The sequence below is a fragment of the Bombina bombina genome, chromosome 6, assembly GCF_027579735.1.
Source record: "Bombina bombina isolate aBomBom1 chromosome 6, aBomBom1.pri, whole genome shotgun sequence".
NCBI lineage: Eukaryota > Metazoa > Chordata > Amphibia > Anura > Bombinatoridae > Bombina > Bombina bombina.
Window position 1 is genome coordinate 404,242,731 of NC_069504.1, and position 18,637 is coordinate 404,261,367.

Below are 18,637 nucleotides of genomic sequence, written 5' to 3' on the forward strand. Positions count from 1 at the left end.
ATAGCTCCAGTTAGGTCTCCTTGTTCCATGCCCATTTGGATGTCATTGTAAACTTTTAGTAGGGCAGTTGTAGTGGAGTGATTAGGTCTAAAACCTGATTGATCAGGGGTCAGATAGTTAGAAAGTTGATAATACTCGCATAATTGCGTATGGACGCATTTTTCTACGATTTTTGACAATACAGGGAGCAATGACATAGGACGATAGTTAGAAACCAAGGTTAACTCCCCACTTTTATGAATAGGCACCACTCTTGCAGTTTTCCAGAGTTTGGGTATGTATCCAGACACCAAGGATTCGTTAAGTAGGGTTGCGACAGGCTTAGCAATTGCCGGCGCACTGAGCTTCAACAGCATTGCTGGGATTTGATCAGGTCCTGACTGGTTTTTCATTTTTAGATTATCGAGGTGTTTCTTAATGACATTGAAGGGTACAGGTCTAAAATTGAACTTTTCTATATTGGGTCTTTGCTGTTTTAGTGGGGCCTGATCCACATTTGTAGCTTCAGGATGCATGCCATTTATTAGTTTGTCAATCAGGGTGGTGGCGCATCCTACAAAATAATTGTTAAAGGCATTTGCTACTTGTAAGGGGAGTTGCAGGTTTTGGTTATCCACATTGACAGCGGTGAGTTGGGAGTGGATTGTTGGATTTTGTAGGTTATTTATGAGTTTCCAAAACTTTCTAGGGTTACATATATTATTGTTCAGATTTTCACAGAAATATTGCGCCATTGTCTATATACACAGTGATCATTCATAGAGCCAGTATGCTTGAACTTTGACCACAATGAATCCCGAAATTGGTACATTTGAATGAGGTCAGCTGTGATCCAATTCAAGTGTGCTCCTTTTACTCTCACCTTACGCAGCGGTGCATGTAAATTCCAAACTTGTAGGAGTTCAGACTGAAAGAATTCAACTGCAGAGTCTAGAAATTGCATAATGTAACCTGCTTGTTCTTGTTCATGCTTATGTTTATATGTTTTTTACTAATGTGCATATTTCTGTACCACTTTCTCTTTAATAAATAAAAATGTTATAAAAAAAATAAAAAAATAAATGTAGGTAGGTGTCGGTGATGTTAGGGACGGCAGATTAGGGGTTAATAAAATTTAACTAGTGTTTGCGAGGCGGGAGTGCAGCGGTTTAGGGGTTAATATATTTATTACAGTGGTGGCAATGTCCAGTCGGCAGATTAAGGGTTAAAAAATGTATTTAAGTGTTTGCGATGTGAGGGGGGGCTCGGTTTAGGGGTTAATAAGTAGTTTATGGGTGTTAGTGTACTTTTTAGCACTTTAGTTAAGAGTTTTATGTTACAGCGTTAGCCCATAAAACTCTTAACTACTGACTTTTAAATGTGGTAGGAATCTTGACAGGAGAGGGTCTACCGCTCACTTCTTCCAAGACTCGTAATACTGGCGTTAGGAAAATCCCATTGAAAATATAGAATGCGCAATTGACGTTAGGGGATTTGCGGTATGCTCGAGTCGCGGAAGAAAAGTGAGCGGTGAGCCTGTACCTGCCAGACTTGTAATACCAACGGGCGTTAAAAAGCAGCATTGGGACCTCTCAACGCTGCTTTTTAAGGCTAAGGCAAGACTCGTAATCTAGCCGTAGGTGTTTACTTTCCCTTTAACATCAGGTGGTTCAGCAAAAAGTTTAAAGGGACAGTCAACTTGGTTGTCTTTATTGTTTAAAAAGATAGATAATGCCTTTACTACCCATTAACCAGTATATTAATATACTTTATAATATCTAAAACTCTAAATTTCTGCCTGTATCAAAGCCCCTCCAGGCCACCTCTTATCTTAGTGCATTTTATTAGTTTTTCACAGCCAGACAGTGCTAGTTATGGGCCATATAGATAATAATGTGCTCACTCCTGTGGAGTTATGCATGAGCCAGCACTGTTTGGCTAAAATGCAAGTTTGTAAATAGCACTGAGATAAGGGGACACTAAGATATAAGGTAATCATAGAGGTAAAAAGTATATTAATATAACAGTGTTTATTATGCAAAGCAGGGGAATGGGTAATAAATGGATTATCTATCTTTTTAAACAATACAAAAATTCAAGTAGACTGTCCATTTAAGTTTCACATTGAATGGTGAAAGCCGTAATTTCCCTTCTTTATGGCATTTGAATGAGAACTCAAACAGAGATATTAATATAAGTTTTTGTTGTTTAATGTAACAATTTAAAGAAAGGAATTACAAGCATAAAATTGGTTAGGATTACTATGATTCATGCATTACAAGTATTTATGCAAGTTTAGGTAATTTTTGTATTTGAATAAAGAATATAAATTCTCACCGCATTGGTGGAAAAAAACAGCAGTCCAATGTGCCACGAGTGAACATATAAAATGTAACTTTTATTAGTAAATGCAAGTAAAAATTATCTTCGAGAAAACAAGCATAGAGCAATATCATAGCCATTTTTGTATTTGCTCTAACACTAGTGTATTTTGAACCTGTGAATTATAACATAGAAATGATTGAAGCCTTTTAGCCGTTTTAGTTTACTAATCACAATGACATGATATAGAAGTATTATATTAGACCATCATAGGCATAATTGCATTTGGCAAAGAGGTTTAACATTTTTTTATGTTCAAAATTCACTGAAGCAGTTTTTTGTTTAATAACAAAACTTGGCAAAGACAACTCCTTGATAGGATCTTATAGACGCATATATTTACTGAATCAGAATTACAGAATATTAGCAAATAGATTAATAACTCTTATTCGTGATTTATTAAACCTTGATCAAACTGGATTTATAAAGGTCGTTTGATGATTTCTAATGTTTGTTAAACTATGCTGGTGATACTACATTATTACAAATGAGATCATAATTATGTAATCTCTATTGAAAAAGCTTGTAAATAAACTTAGAAGGGCAGTCTACTCTAAAATGTTTATTATTTTAAAAGATAGATAATGCTTTTACTATTATTATCAGGTATTTGTAGAGCGCCAACAGATTCCGCAGTGCTGTAAATATAGGCTGTATACAAGATAACGTTTATAGGGATCAAATGGGTAGAGGGCCCTGCAGAGAGTTGCACTGTTGTAGTTGGCTCTTATGAAGGCAATTTAAAAACAGCTGGGCTCATAGGCAGGGGTTCAAGGGGAAAGCAATAGAGTTAGGAAAGGTTAGTGTAGGTTGTATGCATCCCTGAATAGTAGAGTCTTTAGGGAGCGCTTGAAGCATTCAAAACTAGGGGACAGTCTTGTGGAGCAAGGCAGGGAGTTCCACAAGAGAGGAGCCAGTGTCGAGAAGTCCGGTAAACAGGAATGTGAGGAAGTAACAAGAGAGTGGAGAATAGAAGATTGTGAGCAAAGCGAAGGGGATGTGAGGGAGAGTATCTGGAGACAAGGTCTTAAATGTAGGGGGGAGCAAAGCAGTTGAGAGCTTTGTATATCAGAGTGAGGATTTTGTGTTTAATCCTGGAGGCAAGAGGAAGCCAGTGAAGGGATTGGCAGAGAGGTGCAACAGATGAAGAGCGATGTGTAAGGAAGAAGAGCCTGGCAGAGGCATTCATTATGGATTGTTAAGTAGCTAGGTGGCAGCTAGGGAGATCAGAGAGGACAGAGTTGCAGTAGTCGAGGCAGGATAGGATGAGAGAGTGGATTAAAATCTTAGTTGTGTCTTGTGCAAGGAAATAGCTAATTTTAGAGATGTTTTTAAGGTGGAAGCGGCAGGCTTTAGCCAAAGACTGGATGTGAGGAGTGAAAGAAAGGTCTGAGTCAAATGTGACCCCAAGACATCGGGCATGCGGGGTAGGGTTAATGATGGAGTTATCAACAGTTATAGAGAATAGGGGGTGGAGATTTTGGAAGAAGGGGGAAAATAAGGAGCTCAGTTTTGGAGAGATTAAGCTTAAGATAATGCAATGGATATCCAAGATGAGATATAAGAAATATAGTTAATTACACGGGTTAGCAAGGAAGGAGGTAGGTCTGGTGCAGAGCAGTAGATTTGAGTGTCATCGGCATACAAATGATATCGAAACCCATGGGACTTTATTGAGGAACCTAATGATGACCTGAAAAGAAAATTGGACAGAGGACAGAGCCTTCAGGTACCCCAACAGAAAGTGGTAACAGGGCAGAGGATGCTCAAGAGAAGGCTACACTAAAGGTACGGTTAGATAGATAGGAAGAGAACCCAAATGAGAGCTGTGTCACATATACCAAAGGATTGGAGGGTTTGGAGCAAAAGACGGTGGTCGACAGTATCAAAGGCTGCAGACAGATCAAGGAGGAAAAGCAGAGAGAAGTGGCCTTTAAACCCTTTTTATACCTTTTAAAACCCTAAATTTCTGCCTGTTTCTAAGCCTCAAAGGCCAACTTTATCTCAGGGCATTTTTATAGCTTTTAACAGCAAGACACTGCTCATTCATATGTGACCCCTGTGGAGTCAGCAGTAGTTAGCTAAAATGCAGGTCGGTAAATTGCACTGAGAAAGGGAGTCAGTCTGCAGAGGCTAAGTACAAGGTAATCACAAAGTTAAAAAGTATATTAATATAATTGTGTTGGTTGTGCAAAGCCGAGGAATGGGTAATAAAGGCATTATCTACATTTTTAAACAATACAAATGGTACAGTAGACTGTGCTTTTAAAGGAGCACTAAATACAGTAGAACTGAATAATTGACAAATACACACTTAGAAGAATGAACTGTAGAATTATTTTTTTCAAATTTCAAAGTTAAGCCAATCTCCCCATATCATGTGACAATTATAAGCCAATCACAAAAATACATATACATATAAAATGTGCTCTTTTGCACATGCTCAGTAGGAGCTGGAGCCTCAGAAAGTGTGCATATAAAAGTAATGTGAATGTTTTGATAATGAAGTTTATTGGAATTTTTTTTCTTTACTAGAGTGTGCAGCCAATGGCTGGGTGAAATATAACAGTGTTCTGCACTTCCATGTCTAACAAGAACTGAAATCTCAAAATTTCAGAATGGAATTTCAGGAAAAGGGTACAAAATAAATAATGAAAGAATATTGCAGAGTTTTTTTTTTATATACAGTTTATCATTTTATGTGCAAGCGAAAAGGGATTTATCTTTGTGGGCATCAGAAGTAGCGTGCGTATAACAAGTTAAAAGTAAGCACATTTGCTCTAGTGCAATTGGATTTAATGCAGCTCTGGTTAACTGTTATGCTCAACTAAAATGTGGCAAAAACACATAAAAAATATATTGTACAGTACAGTTACACTCATAATAACTCTATCTAATAAAACGTATTTAAAAATAAATATTGCATAAAAAAAGTTATAAGGGCATAAAGGTATGAGGTCTAACGTATTAGAAGAAAAAAAAGGAGTGCAAAGGGCTTTAACAAAGAGACACATACATATACTCTACATGTCTAAATATGTATATATACTGTATGTGAGTGTTTGTGCAGTGGCAGCTCGCCAATTAGGACACTTAGGTGGCCGCCTTAGGCTTTGCACTCAGTGGGGCCTCGCGCTCTCCCCTCCATGGTGACTGGCACCTTAACACTGCCTTCACACAGTAACAGCGCAGCATTAAGGTCTCCAGTCACCATGAATAAGAGAAGAGATTGTGAGGCCCCAGTGTGTGTCAAGGAGGCTCTTAATGCTGCCTCAGTAGCACTGTTGATGCGCTTGGGCATCCCTTCTAGTTACGGCGTTCAGCCAATCACGTTGAGGCAACTTGCTAGCGTCACAGTTCACCTCCCTCCCTGTGAGTCCCCGCGTGGCTGCAGCGGTGCTGGAAAGGCAGAGAGGTGAGTAGCAGGGTACGCATCTTCCTGCAGAACAAGGATATGCTTGGTATGAATGCAGACTTGTAGTAGGCATGCTAAGATGTAAATAGTCATTGCTTTTATTTTGAAGTGCCTTTCAACAGTTAGTAGCAGCTCAAATAGTATAGTCTGAATACCAAACATATATGAGCGCTTGTTTATGTGTCTGCACCAGTGGGGGGGGGGGGGGGCTTTATGTTCGAGTTTCGCCTAAGGACTCGCAAAATTTAGAGCCGCCACTGTGTGTGTGTGTATATATATATATATATATATATATATATATATATATGTGTGTGTGAGTGTGTACATTTGTAATTATGTATTTATATGTATATATATATATATATATATATATGTATTTACAGTTATATAAACACATGTAAACACATAAATACATATGTATACAAATATAGACATATATATGTGCATTGGAGCCCTTGCAGTCAAGTAGCTGAAAACATGTAAAATCATATTTATGCAATATTCATATTTAATAAAGTGTTTAACTATGTATTTAATGTAAGTATTTCACATTCCAATGTTCTTCACGTAGCAGAATATTTTCTATTTATTCATAAATACATATATATATATATATATATATATATATATATATATATATATATATATATTACCAAATTATTTTATATATATATATATATATTTATATATATTTATATTTATGAATAAATAGAAAATATTCTGCTATGTTAAGAACATTAGAATGCAAAATATTTATATTTCATGTCAGGTTAGCGCACCTGAGAAAATACGACCGGATTTGCGCAAGATTAAGGGTGTTAGGTTCTTTTTGCACTACATTGAAGTCTAAGGGGGAATGCGTTTGAGATTTTCTGACTTTGGCAATTTTTTGTGCACGTCTGGTTAGTGTGCAAGTGAAAACGTTTTACTTCCAATATGTAATAAACGTGCTACCCAATGCGTGTAAAAAGACAAAGTCTAGTGGAGTTAACGCACGAGCAGGAAGCGATAAATAGCATATGGCTTTGACTCAACACAACTAGGAGCTGGCAGATATTTTGCTTCTCTAGATGGAGGTTTGAGGGGTTCCTTAGTGGTAGGAGCTTAGCCCTATCAGAGTCCCCAGGCATGATTCAACTGGATGTTTTTCCTGCCCCTTTAGCTGCTGAGCAAAGCAATAGCTGTGATAACGCAGAGTTAGTCCCTTTGGAAAAAAAGAAGGAAGCTGTGCTTACAGTACTACACATGATAATACATTGTTGGTGGACTGTCTAGACAGGACCCAGTTTTACTTTGTACCTTAAAGGATGGAGATGCAGAAGAAGAGACGGATTAACAATTCAGGATCCTAGACCTAGATCCATAGAAACCGAGTACATTTTCTCTTTGATTATGGAAGGTGTGGATACCCCCCGGTGTGGGGTGATAGACATTATATGTAAGCTGTCCTGCATTTATTGTAGTTTTATCTTTAGTATGTGGGTGGTACTTTATTAGTATAATTATTATATGGAACTTTTGATGAGAATCTTGTGGTTTGATACCTGAAATTCTGTATCATGTCTGAGACCTACTACTTCAGATTATAGTAGTTGTCTGTGCTCATTAGAACTCTACTTCTTGGCTTTAAACTTATTATACAGACTTTAGCTAGATAATTTGCCTCCTGTACAATATTTTTGAAGTCTGTTGATTTTATCTACAATACGGTATGTGTGAAAAGTTGTGGAGAGGGAAATGTTTGATTTATAGAATTAAAGGGACAGTATACGTCAATTTTCATATAACTGCATGTAGTAATGTAGAATAGATTAGCTGGAAAACCGAGTGAAATGGCTGGGTGCAGATACTCTTTCCCCTCCCCCCTTCCCTGCATATGAAAAGACAGATTAAACAAACAGGAGCCAGCAGTGGTCTGAAAAAGCATGTATACATCTGAGACTTTGGGGCTTGATTAGGAGTCTGAAAACCAGCACAATGTTATTAAAAAAAGCAAAACTTTACATTGTTACAAAAATACTACCAGATGGGCTATATAAATGGATCATCTAGAAAACAGTTATGCAAAGAAATCTAGTGTATAATGTCCCTTTAAAGGGACACTGTACCCCAAAATTTTCTTTTGTGATTCAGATTGGGGCTGCTATTTATTTGTATGAGGCAAATACAGTGATACCTTCTAAATGCATGCTTTTAGCTCTGACCTGACATATGTCATGTATGTGTAATTATATTGGTCATTATATTTAGAATCCCAGTTTCTAGTTATAGTCTATATTATTTGTTTTAGTTTTCCACTCAATATCCTGTCTTACCAGTTAAAATGTTTTAGGCCTAGATTTGGAGTTCGGCGGTAAAAGGGCTGTTAACGCTCCGCGGGCTTTTTTCTGGCCGCACCATAAAATTAACTCTGGTATCGAGAGTTCAAACAAATGCTGCGTTAGGCTCCAAAAAAGGAGCGTAGAGCATTTTTACCGCAAATGCAACTCTCGATACCAGAGTTGCTTACGGACGCGGCCGGCCTCCAAAACGTGCTAGTGCACGATTCTCCCATAGGAAACAATGGGACTGTTTGAGCTGAAAAAAAACCTAACACCTGCAAAAAAGCAGCGTTCAGCTCCTAACGCAGCCCCATTGTTTCCTATGGGGGAACACTTCCTACGTCTGCACCTAACACTCTAACATGTACCCCGAGTCTAAACACCCCTACCCTTACACTTATTAACCCCTAATCTGCCGCCCCCGCTATCGCTGACCCCTGCATATTTTTTTTAACCCCTAATCTGCCGCTCCGTAAACCGCCGCCACCTACGTTATCCCTATGTACCCCTAATCTGCTGCCCTAACATCGCCGACCCCTATATTATATTTATTAACCCCTAATCTGCCCCCCTCAACGTCGCCGACACCTGCCTACACTTATTAACCCCTAATCTGCCGAGCGGACCTGAGCGCTACTATAATAAAGTTATGAACCCCTAACCCGCCTCACTAACCCTATCATAAATAGTATTAACCCCTAATCTGCCCTCCCTAACATCGCCGACACCTAACTTCAATTATTAACCCCTAATCTGCCGACCGGAGCTCACCGCTATTCTAATAAATGTATTAACCCCTAAAGCTAAGTCTAACCCTAACACTAACACCCCCCTAAGTTAAATATAATTTTTATCTAACGAAATAAATTAACTCTTATTAAATAAATGATTCCTATTTAAAGCTAAATACTTACCTGTAAAATAAATCCTAATATAGCTACAATATAAATTATAATTATATTATAGCTATTTTAGGATTTATATTTATTTTACAGGCAACTTGGTAATTATTTTAACCAGGTACAATAGCTATTAAATAGTTAAGAACTATTTAATAGTTACCTAGTTAAAATAATAACAAATTTACCTGTAAAATAAATCCTAACCTAAGATATAATTAAACCTAACACTAGACTATCAATAAAATAATTAAATAAACTACCTACAATTACCTACAATTAACCTAACACTACACTATCAATAAATTAATTAAACACAATTCCTACAAATAAATACAATTAAATAAACTAGCTAAAGTACAAAAAATAAAAAAGAACTAAGTTACAGAAAATAAAATAATATTTACAAACATAATAAAAATATTACAACAATTTTAAACTAATTACACCTACTCTAAGCCCCCTAATAAAATAACAAAGCCCCCCAAAATAAAAAATTCCCTACCCTATTCTAAATTAAAAAAGTTACAAGCTCTTTTACCTTACCAGCCCTGAACAGGGCCCTTTGCGGGGCATGCCCCAAGAATTTCAGCTCTTTTGCCTGTAAAAGAATAAATACAATACCCCCCCCCAACATTACAACCCACCACCCACATACCCCTAATCTAACCCAAACCCCCCTTAAATAAACCTAACACTAAGCCCCTGAAGATCTTCCTACCTTGTCTTCACCATACCAGGTTCACCGATCCGTCCTGAAGAGCTCCTCCAATGTCCTGATCCAAGCCCAAGCGGGGGCTGAAGAGGTCCATGATCCGGTCAAAGTCTTCATCCAAGCGGGGCAGAAGAGGATCTTCCATCCGATTGAAGTCATCATCCAGGCGGCATCTTCTATGGTCTTCCATCCGGAGCGAAGCGGCAGGATCCTGAAGACCTCCAGCACGGAACATCCATCCGGACCGACGACTGAACGACGAATGACTGTTCCTTTAAGGGACGTCATCCAAGATGGCGTCCCTCGAATTCCAATTGGCTGATAGGATTCTATCAGCCAATCGGAATTAAGGTAGGAATTTTCTGATTGGCTGATGGAATCAGCCAATCAGAATCTAGTTCAATCCGATTGGCCGATCCAATCAGCCAATCAGATTGAGCTCGCATTCTATTGGCTGATCGGAACAGCCAATAGAATGCGAGCTCAATCTGATTGGCTGATTGGATCAGCCAATCGGATTGAACTTGATTCTGATTGGCTGATTCCATCAGCCAATCAGAAAATTCCTACCTTAATTCCGATTGGCTGATAGAATCCTATCAGCCAATCGGAATTCGAGGGACGCCATCTTGGATGACGTCCCTTAAAGGAACAGTCATTCGTCGTTCAGTCGTCGGTCCGGATGGATGTTCCGCGCTGGAGGTCTTCAGGATCCTGCCGCTTCGCTCCGGATGGAAGACCATAGAAGATGCCGCCTGGATGATGACTTCAATCGGATGGAAGATCCTCTTCTGCCCCGCTTGGATGAAGACTTTGACCGGATCATGGACCTCTTCAGCCCCCGCTTGGGCTTGGATCAGGACATCGGAGGAGCTCTTCAGGACGGATCGGTGAACCTGGTATGGTGAAGACAAGGTAGGAAGATCTTCAGGGGCTTAGTGTTAGGTTTATTTAAGGGGGGTTTGGGTTAGATTAGGGGTATGTGGGTGGTGGGTTGTAATGTTGGGGGGGGGTATTGTATTTATTCTTTTACAGGCAAAAGAGCTGAAATTCTTGGGGCATGCCCCGCAAAGGGCCCTGTTCAGGGCTGGTAAGGTAAAAGAGCTTGTAACTTTTTTAATTTAGAATAGGGTAGGGAATTTTTTTATTTTGGGGGGCTTTGTTATTTTATTAGGGGGCTTAGAGTAGGTGTAATTAGTTTAAAATTGTTGTAATATTTTTATTATGTTTGTAAATATATTTTTATTTTCTGTAACTTAGTTCTTTTTTATTTTTTGTACTTTAGCTAGTTTATTTAATTGTATTTATTTGTAGGAATTGTGTTTAATTAATTTATTGATAGTGTAGTGTTAGGTTAATTGTAGGTAATTGTAGGTAGTTTATTTAATTATTTTATTGATAGTCTAGGTTTAATTATATCTTAGGTTAGGATTTATTTTACAGGTAAATTTGTTATTATTTTAACTAGGTAACTATTAAATAGTTCTTAACTATTTAATAGCTATTGTACCTGGTTAAAATAATTACAAAGTTGCCTGTAAAATAAATATTAATCCTAAAATAGCTATAATATAATTATAATTTATATTGTAGCTATATTAGGATTTATTTTACAGGTAAGTATTTAGCTTTAAATAGGAATCATTTATTTAATAAGAGTTAATTTATTTCGTTAGATAAAAATTATATTTAACTTAGGGGGGTGTTAGTGTTAGGGTTAGACTTAGCTTTAGGGGTTAATACATTTATTAGAATAGCGGTGAGCTCCAGTCGGCAGATTAGGGGTTAATAATTGAAGTTAGGTGTCGGCGATGTTAGGGAGGGCAGATTAGGGGTTAATACTATTTACAATAGGGTTAGTGAGGCGGGTTAGGGGTTCATAACTTTATTATAGTAGCGCTCAGGTCCGCTCGGCAGATTAGGGGTTAATAAGTGTAGGCAGGTGTCGGCGACGTTGTGGGGGGCAGATTAGGGGTTAATAAATATAATATAGGGGTCAGCGATGTTAGGGGCAGCAGATTAGGGGTACATAGGGATAACGTAGGTGGCGGCGATTTGCGGTCGGAAGATTAGGGGTTAATTATTTTAAGTAGCTGGCGGCGACGTTGTGGGGGGCAAGTTAGGGGTTAAGAAATATAATATAGGGGTCGGCGGGGTTAGGGGCAGCAGATTAGGGGTACATAAGTATAACGTAGGTGGCGGTCGGCAGATTAGGGGTTAAAAATTTAAATTGAGTGGCGGCGATGTGGGGGGAGCTCGGTTTAGGGGTACATAGGTAGTTTATGGGTGTTAGTGTACTTTAGGGTACAGTAGTTAAGAGCTTTATAAACCGGCGTTAGCCAGAAAGCTCTTAACTCCTGCTATTTTCAGGCGGCTGGAATCTTGTCGTTAGAGCTCTAACGCTCACTTCAGAAACGACTCTAAATACCAGCGTTAGAAAGATCCCATTGAAAAGATAGGCTACGCAAATGGCGTAGGGGGATCTGCGGTATAGAAAAGTCGCGGCTGAAAAGTGAGCGTTAGACCCTTTAATCACTGACTCCAAATACCAGCGGGCGGCCAAAACCAGCGTTAGGAGCCTCTAACGCTGGTTTTGACGGCTACCGCCGAACTCCAAATCTAGGCCTAAGTGTTTTGAGCTTCTGTAGTAGTGGTCTATATTATCCAATTTATTGTAGATTTGTTTCTAATTGGAGGCACATGCTGTCAGTGTGCTGAGTCTCCTTGTTATATACCCAGTATCCATCTGAGAGATTAACATGGTTCGTTTATAGATAAACCCTAATTGCTCACTGAGGTAGAAGCCAGATGTGACATCTCCTTTGTAAAGTTATGGCCAGTGCCCCAGACCTGCATTTTCAATACACAAATGCGTTGTCACTAATTTAAAATGTAGTAACAAAGCACAGAAGGTTAACTGCCACTCTTTGTGCTATACCAAGCATGCATTTTATTTTTAATGTATTAACTGGGCATGTGCACTCATTTCGTAATGAATGATAGTTTGCTAATGAAACAAGGATATTCTTTTCATTTCCATTAAAAAAAAATCTTCAAACTTTTAGATGCATTTATTAGGATATCCTAATAAATGCATCCAAAAGTTTAAAGATTTTTTTTTTTTTTAATGGAAATGAAAAGAATATCCTTGTTTCATTAGCAAACTATCATTCATTACGAAATGAGTGCACATGCCTATACATTAAAAATAAAATGCATCCAAAAGTTTAAAGAAAAAAAATAAAGACCAACGAAATTCATCAATATTCATTCGTATCATTTAAATGGTTAAATAATTACATTTTTGAGCTCCAGAGACCAACCTAGAGAGATCAGAACCCTGATCTTTTGTTTTAGAAAATATTCCAAAAAATACATCAGATATATATATATAGAAAGATATATTTAAAAATAAATAGAACATTTTGTACTATGTGAAGAACATTGAAATTAAAAATATTCATAACTACCTTCGGGTTAGCACAGTTGGTCTACACAGTGTTGGATTAGTGCGCAAATGGTAAGTGTTAGGTTTTTTCCATTTTGTGTGCTCCATTGAAGTATATGGCGTGAATGTGTTAGCGCGGTTGCCATATCCAAAGCCCTGAAGTTAGTGCACATCAGCTTTCACTCGCATGCAAACATTATACTTTCAACTTGTAATACACAAACTTATCTGCACACGTTAAAAGTTTACTTATGGCGGTGTTTGCACATGAGTGAAAGGGTTAAATAATGCGTCACTTCTAATCTGACTCTTTATACTGTAAACTCAAACTGTTAATTGTCTTTTTAGGTATGTTATAAGTTAATGCGAACTAAAGCCATTAAAGGATATTAAACAGTAAATACATGCTAGACATAATAATGTATTCAAAGCAAAGATTAGCCTTAGAATGATATGCAGATGTATTTTTTTGCAATTATATTAGTTGTTTAAATATTGAAGATATAGGGGTGTGTCCAAACATCGATCTGAAATGGTCGCATCCTCTAAGAGCTCTGACTGAACTTGAACTCCAGAAAATCTGCCGATTTAAGGAGACATCGGACAGCAATATAAACCCAGCAACACACTATACTGTCACAAAATCTAGTGGCATATCAATAATCTTATTATTGACTGTATTTTTTAAATTTGAGCCCTAGATTGGATGAAGAAGGCCTAAAGCAGGGGCCGTGACTAGGCAACGCCACTCCCTCAGCACACTGAGGCAACCTGCATTAATTAAACATCCTAACTCTCAATACAACAATATGGATCATTACCAACTATACTTTATACTAGAATAAGCCACTGGGGAAAATATAAACAACGGAGCATTGAGCAACATAACCAAGATGGCTACCGCATGGGAAACCAACCTACAGCAACGTCTTGACCAACACTTTGAACGGATAGAGAAAATCATGCAAAAACTATTAGACAAAGCACCATTAGAATTCCTAATGAGTCGATATACCACTGAAGACACAGGACCTCCAACGGTTACAATCTCAAAAGCAGACACAGATGGAGGCATCGATCCAACTATAGAGGAAAGCACTAAAAATGCTAAAAATATACTCAAGAGAGGCCTCAATAGGCCAGATTCAATGCCGGCCTACCACGAGAACCATCCCTTTCGGCAGAGGCCAACACTGTGTAGAGCGCTATAATTGCTAAAGTTTCAAGTCCATCAGCCAGACTTCTGTACGAAGAGGATCAAAATCTTACACCTATACCACTCCATAACAATATCAGAACACCGACAAAGCCTACTCAGGCGGGAATGAGATCAAAGATGATGGCATTTGCGAGGGGGCTCAGGGAGACCACCAGAAAGGTGACATTGTTAAGGGATCAAGCTTCATATCTGCTTGCAAAACCCTGGACTCGTTCACGGGACTCTGCACAGACAAACTTGCTTTAGTGCAGCACCTGGACTTTTCAAAAGACCCGCCTCTCTGCAAAAAAAAAAACGGTACTCACATCACAGCGGCCCAAATTGGTCAAAATATCACAAAGAGTCAGATCCCGTTGGCAACTACAATCCTGAGGGTAATTACTCATTGGCATTATATCACAGTAGCCATACCTCCGCCCTATATAAGGTTCTCAGGACTGTTATGTTCAATTGCCTAGTTTTTGTTATGTATCATTGTTTTGTTGTTTTTACAGTAATTTAATCTATAGTAATATGTTTTCACTATGCTCTATATATTAATGTTATGATAAAGCTTTAACAATGTCACAGTTACAACATGCATCCTATATATGCCACCTTATCCTGTTTCACCTATATAAGTATGCTGAATATAGTTTTGATATGCCCGGCAATGTAACACAACCTCAATCTGTATATTGCATGTCCTGATTCCACACCTGTCTATTTCTAGACCTATAAGTTACAATAATGTCTTTATAATAACATTTACAAAATAGGAACCGCTATCTTTATAGTATTTTAACATTCTTGAGAGTCTCAAGATGGGATTAGTGGGGGCCCCTACGGAGTTACCTTTTCACTATAAAATAAAATGGTGGATTCTAAAAATATAGAGCTGTAGCTCCTGCATGTTAGACAAATATCTTGCAGGAGTCCCCTTCGTGGCTAGCGGCACAATCCGCTGGTGGGACAAAAGTAAAGCTTTTGCTGGAGCAATAAAGTATGTGATATGTTTTGGCGAAGATTAAATGTGCAGAAAACACACATAAGCGTTACAGTAAGGGACACAACTCACTTATGCATGATTTTACAGTAGCTAACTAATTACAAGACACACAATGTCAACCATATCACAAAATACCCGTTATTTTTTAACTAGATGGAGATATTATTCACCCTTAAATTGGATTTACATTCATAGCCAGAATAGACTAAGCATGACATACCACTCTCACTATAAGAAAAGTATATTGTTGTATCATATTTTACTGTCTATATCACGACATTCCAACTGTGTGAGGGATCGCCAAACAGGACATTAAGTTTATATTAATCCTTTATAAAATTTGTTCAGTTTTTTACCTTTATATCACATTTAATCTTTATTTTCTTTACACATAAGGTTGCCTTGGAATATCTGAGGTTAAAAAAGTCCCCCCTGGGACTTGTGTATTAAATTATCCCTATATCATCTCCATTATGTGCCTTCAATAGACCCAAGAGCGGTCTGTCCAATATGTATAAGGGATTAAAAAATGAGGAATCGGTTTATTGTTTTTCTTTACATTTCAGTTATAGTGGCAAACTATGAAACTGTGAAACTAATAAGCTCATGTCATGTAAGCAAGCTTTTTCTATTTTGATGTTTTTTACGATACAGCATGTCATTATGGAAATTGAACACTGATTCCATGTTTGTAAGCCTTTACCTATTCCTCAATAAAAAATAAAAAATATTGAAGATATAAATGTAAATATTTTTATAAAATGCTGTAGTTTCTATAAAGTAATGGGTGCTGTCCTGTTTGAACTAGTTTTCTATTCATCTCTGTCTTCTGCTGAGAACAATTGGGGACATGTATAAATAAGGCAACAAAACAGAGTTTGTACAAACGTGGCTGTTTGGAAACCCTGTAAGTAAATCTTATGTTCCACACAGCCAGGGCCGTCTTTAACACAGGGCAAAAGGGGAAGCTGCCCAGGGCCCAGTCTTTGTTGTGGGGCCCAAGAGTCCTAAAAAAAAAAATTTTTTTTTTTTTGGTTCATGCCAGTCTGCTGATGTCAGTCCTAATACTGTCACAGTCAAAAGTTCTCTGCTTATATTTATTTTGTGAGAAACGGTGCCAGACTGTGCTGGGATCATGGGACATGCCAAGCTAGTGCCATGTGCTGTTTTAGGTGTGCACTGTGCAGCACTGAATGCTAAGCCCTAACTTGGCATCCAACCAATCATACTGTATAAACGGTCCTGCTGGGGTTACAACTGTTACCAGGTAACTGCTCTGGTGGTTGGGATTGTTCAGGGTAGGGCTGACTGTAGGCGCATGCAGCAGAAAGCTGGAGCGGCAGGCATGTGAGGATTTGAACATCTGTGCAGCTGCAGACACTGCTCTCTTCCGTCTTGAGGCACACATACATTGTATTTTTAATATTGGATTACATAGAGTGTGTCCTATGGCGAAAAAAAGAGACAGCGCAACCCCACATCAAGGTAGCAGTTTCCACAAATTTATTAGATACACAAAAATATTGCACTTACAAACAGGCTAAAAGTTATCGCATTGATCCCTTTATAGGGAAAGAAGAGAAGCAAGTCCCAGTTCACTTAGAAATCCTTCAGGGAACAGCTATTTTACCGCCGCTTCAATACTTCTTCCAAACAGTCTTGGTATATTGGAGCCATCCTTAGCTCCACCCCCAACGCGTTTCGTCTGCGCTCTCCAGACTTTTTCAAGAGGAAATGATGATGTTTAGCACGCTCCTGTACGTTGCTATAAACATCCGGTCGTCACTTCTGATTGGTTACTCACTGACCTATCCAGTAGCAGGATGCGAACAAGCCTCTATTTTCTAAAGGCAATATCGTAAGCTGATTCACTTGCTAGAAAATAAATATGCACTCCTGCTTTTTGTCAGTACGCTTTCGTAACATAGAGTGTGAACATAAATGTGTGTGTGCACTGTAGTGTGTGTTTATGTGTACATGTATATGTATATGTGTATGCTCTGGAGAGTGTGTGTAGCATATATAAAAAAAATGGTGAGATGCTTTTAGGGAAGCCCAAAATAAATTCTTGCATCGGGGCCCTGTAGACATTAGGTCCGACACTGATTTCTACTATGCAATGCCATGCATTGCATTAAATATTTATGTACTTAAAAAAAAAAATATATAAATAAATAAATTAAAAACCGACATTTAATTAATAAGGCCTAGATTTGGAGTTTGGCGGTAGCCGTGAAAACCAGCGTTAGAGGCTCCTAACGCTGGTTTTAGGCTACCTCCGGTATTTGGAGTCACTCAAAAAAGGGTCTAACGCTCACTTTTCAGCCGCGACTTTTCCATACCGCAGATCCCCTTACGTCAATTGCGTATCCTATCTTTTCAATGGGATCTTTCTAACTCCGGTATTTAGAGTCGTGTCTGAAGTGAGCGTTAGAATTTTAACGACAAAACTCCAGCCGCAGAAAAAAGTCAGTAGTTAAGAGCTTTCTGGGCTAACGCCGGTTCATAAAGCTCTTAACTACTGTACTCTAAAGTACACTAACACCCATAAACTACCTATGTACCCCTAAACTGAGGTCCCCCCACATCGCCGCCACTCGATTAAATTTTTTTAACCCCTAATCTGCCGACCGTCACCTACGTTATACTTATGTACCCCTAATCTGCTGCCCCTAACACCGCCGACCCCTATATTATATTTATTAACCCCTAATCTGCCCCCCACAACGTCGCCTCCACCTGCCTACACTTATTAACCCCTAATCTGCCGAGCGGACCGCACCGCTATCATAATAAAGTTATTAACCCCTAATCCGCCTCACTAACCCTATAATAAATAGTATTAACCCCTAATCTGCCCTCCCTAACATCGCCGACACCTAACTTCAAACATTAACCCCTAATCTGCCGACTGGAACTCACCGCTATTCTAATAAATGTAAAGCTAAGTCTAACCCTAACACTAACACCCCCCTAACTTAAATATAATTTAAATCTAACGAAATAAATTAACTCTTATTAAATAAATTATTCCTATTTAAAGCTAAATACTTACCTGTAAAATAAATCCTAATATAGCTACAATATAAATTATAATTATATTATAGCTATTTTAGGATTAATAATTATTTTACAGGTAACTTTGTATTTATTTTAACCAGGTATAATAGCTATTAAATAGTTAAGAACTATTTAATAGCTAAAATAGTTAAATTAATTACAAAATTACCTGTAAAATAAATCCTAACCTAAGTTACAATTAAACCTAACA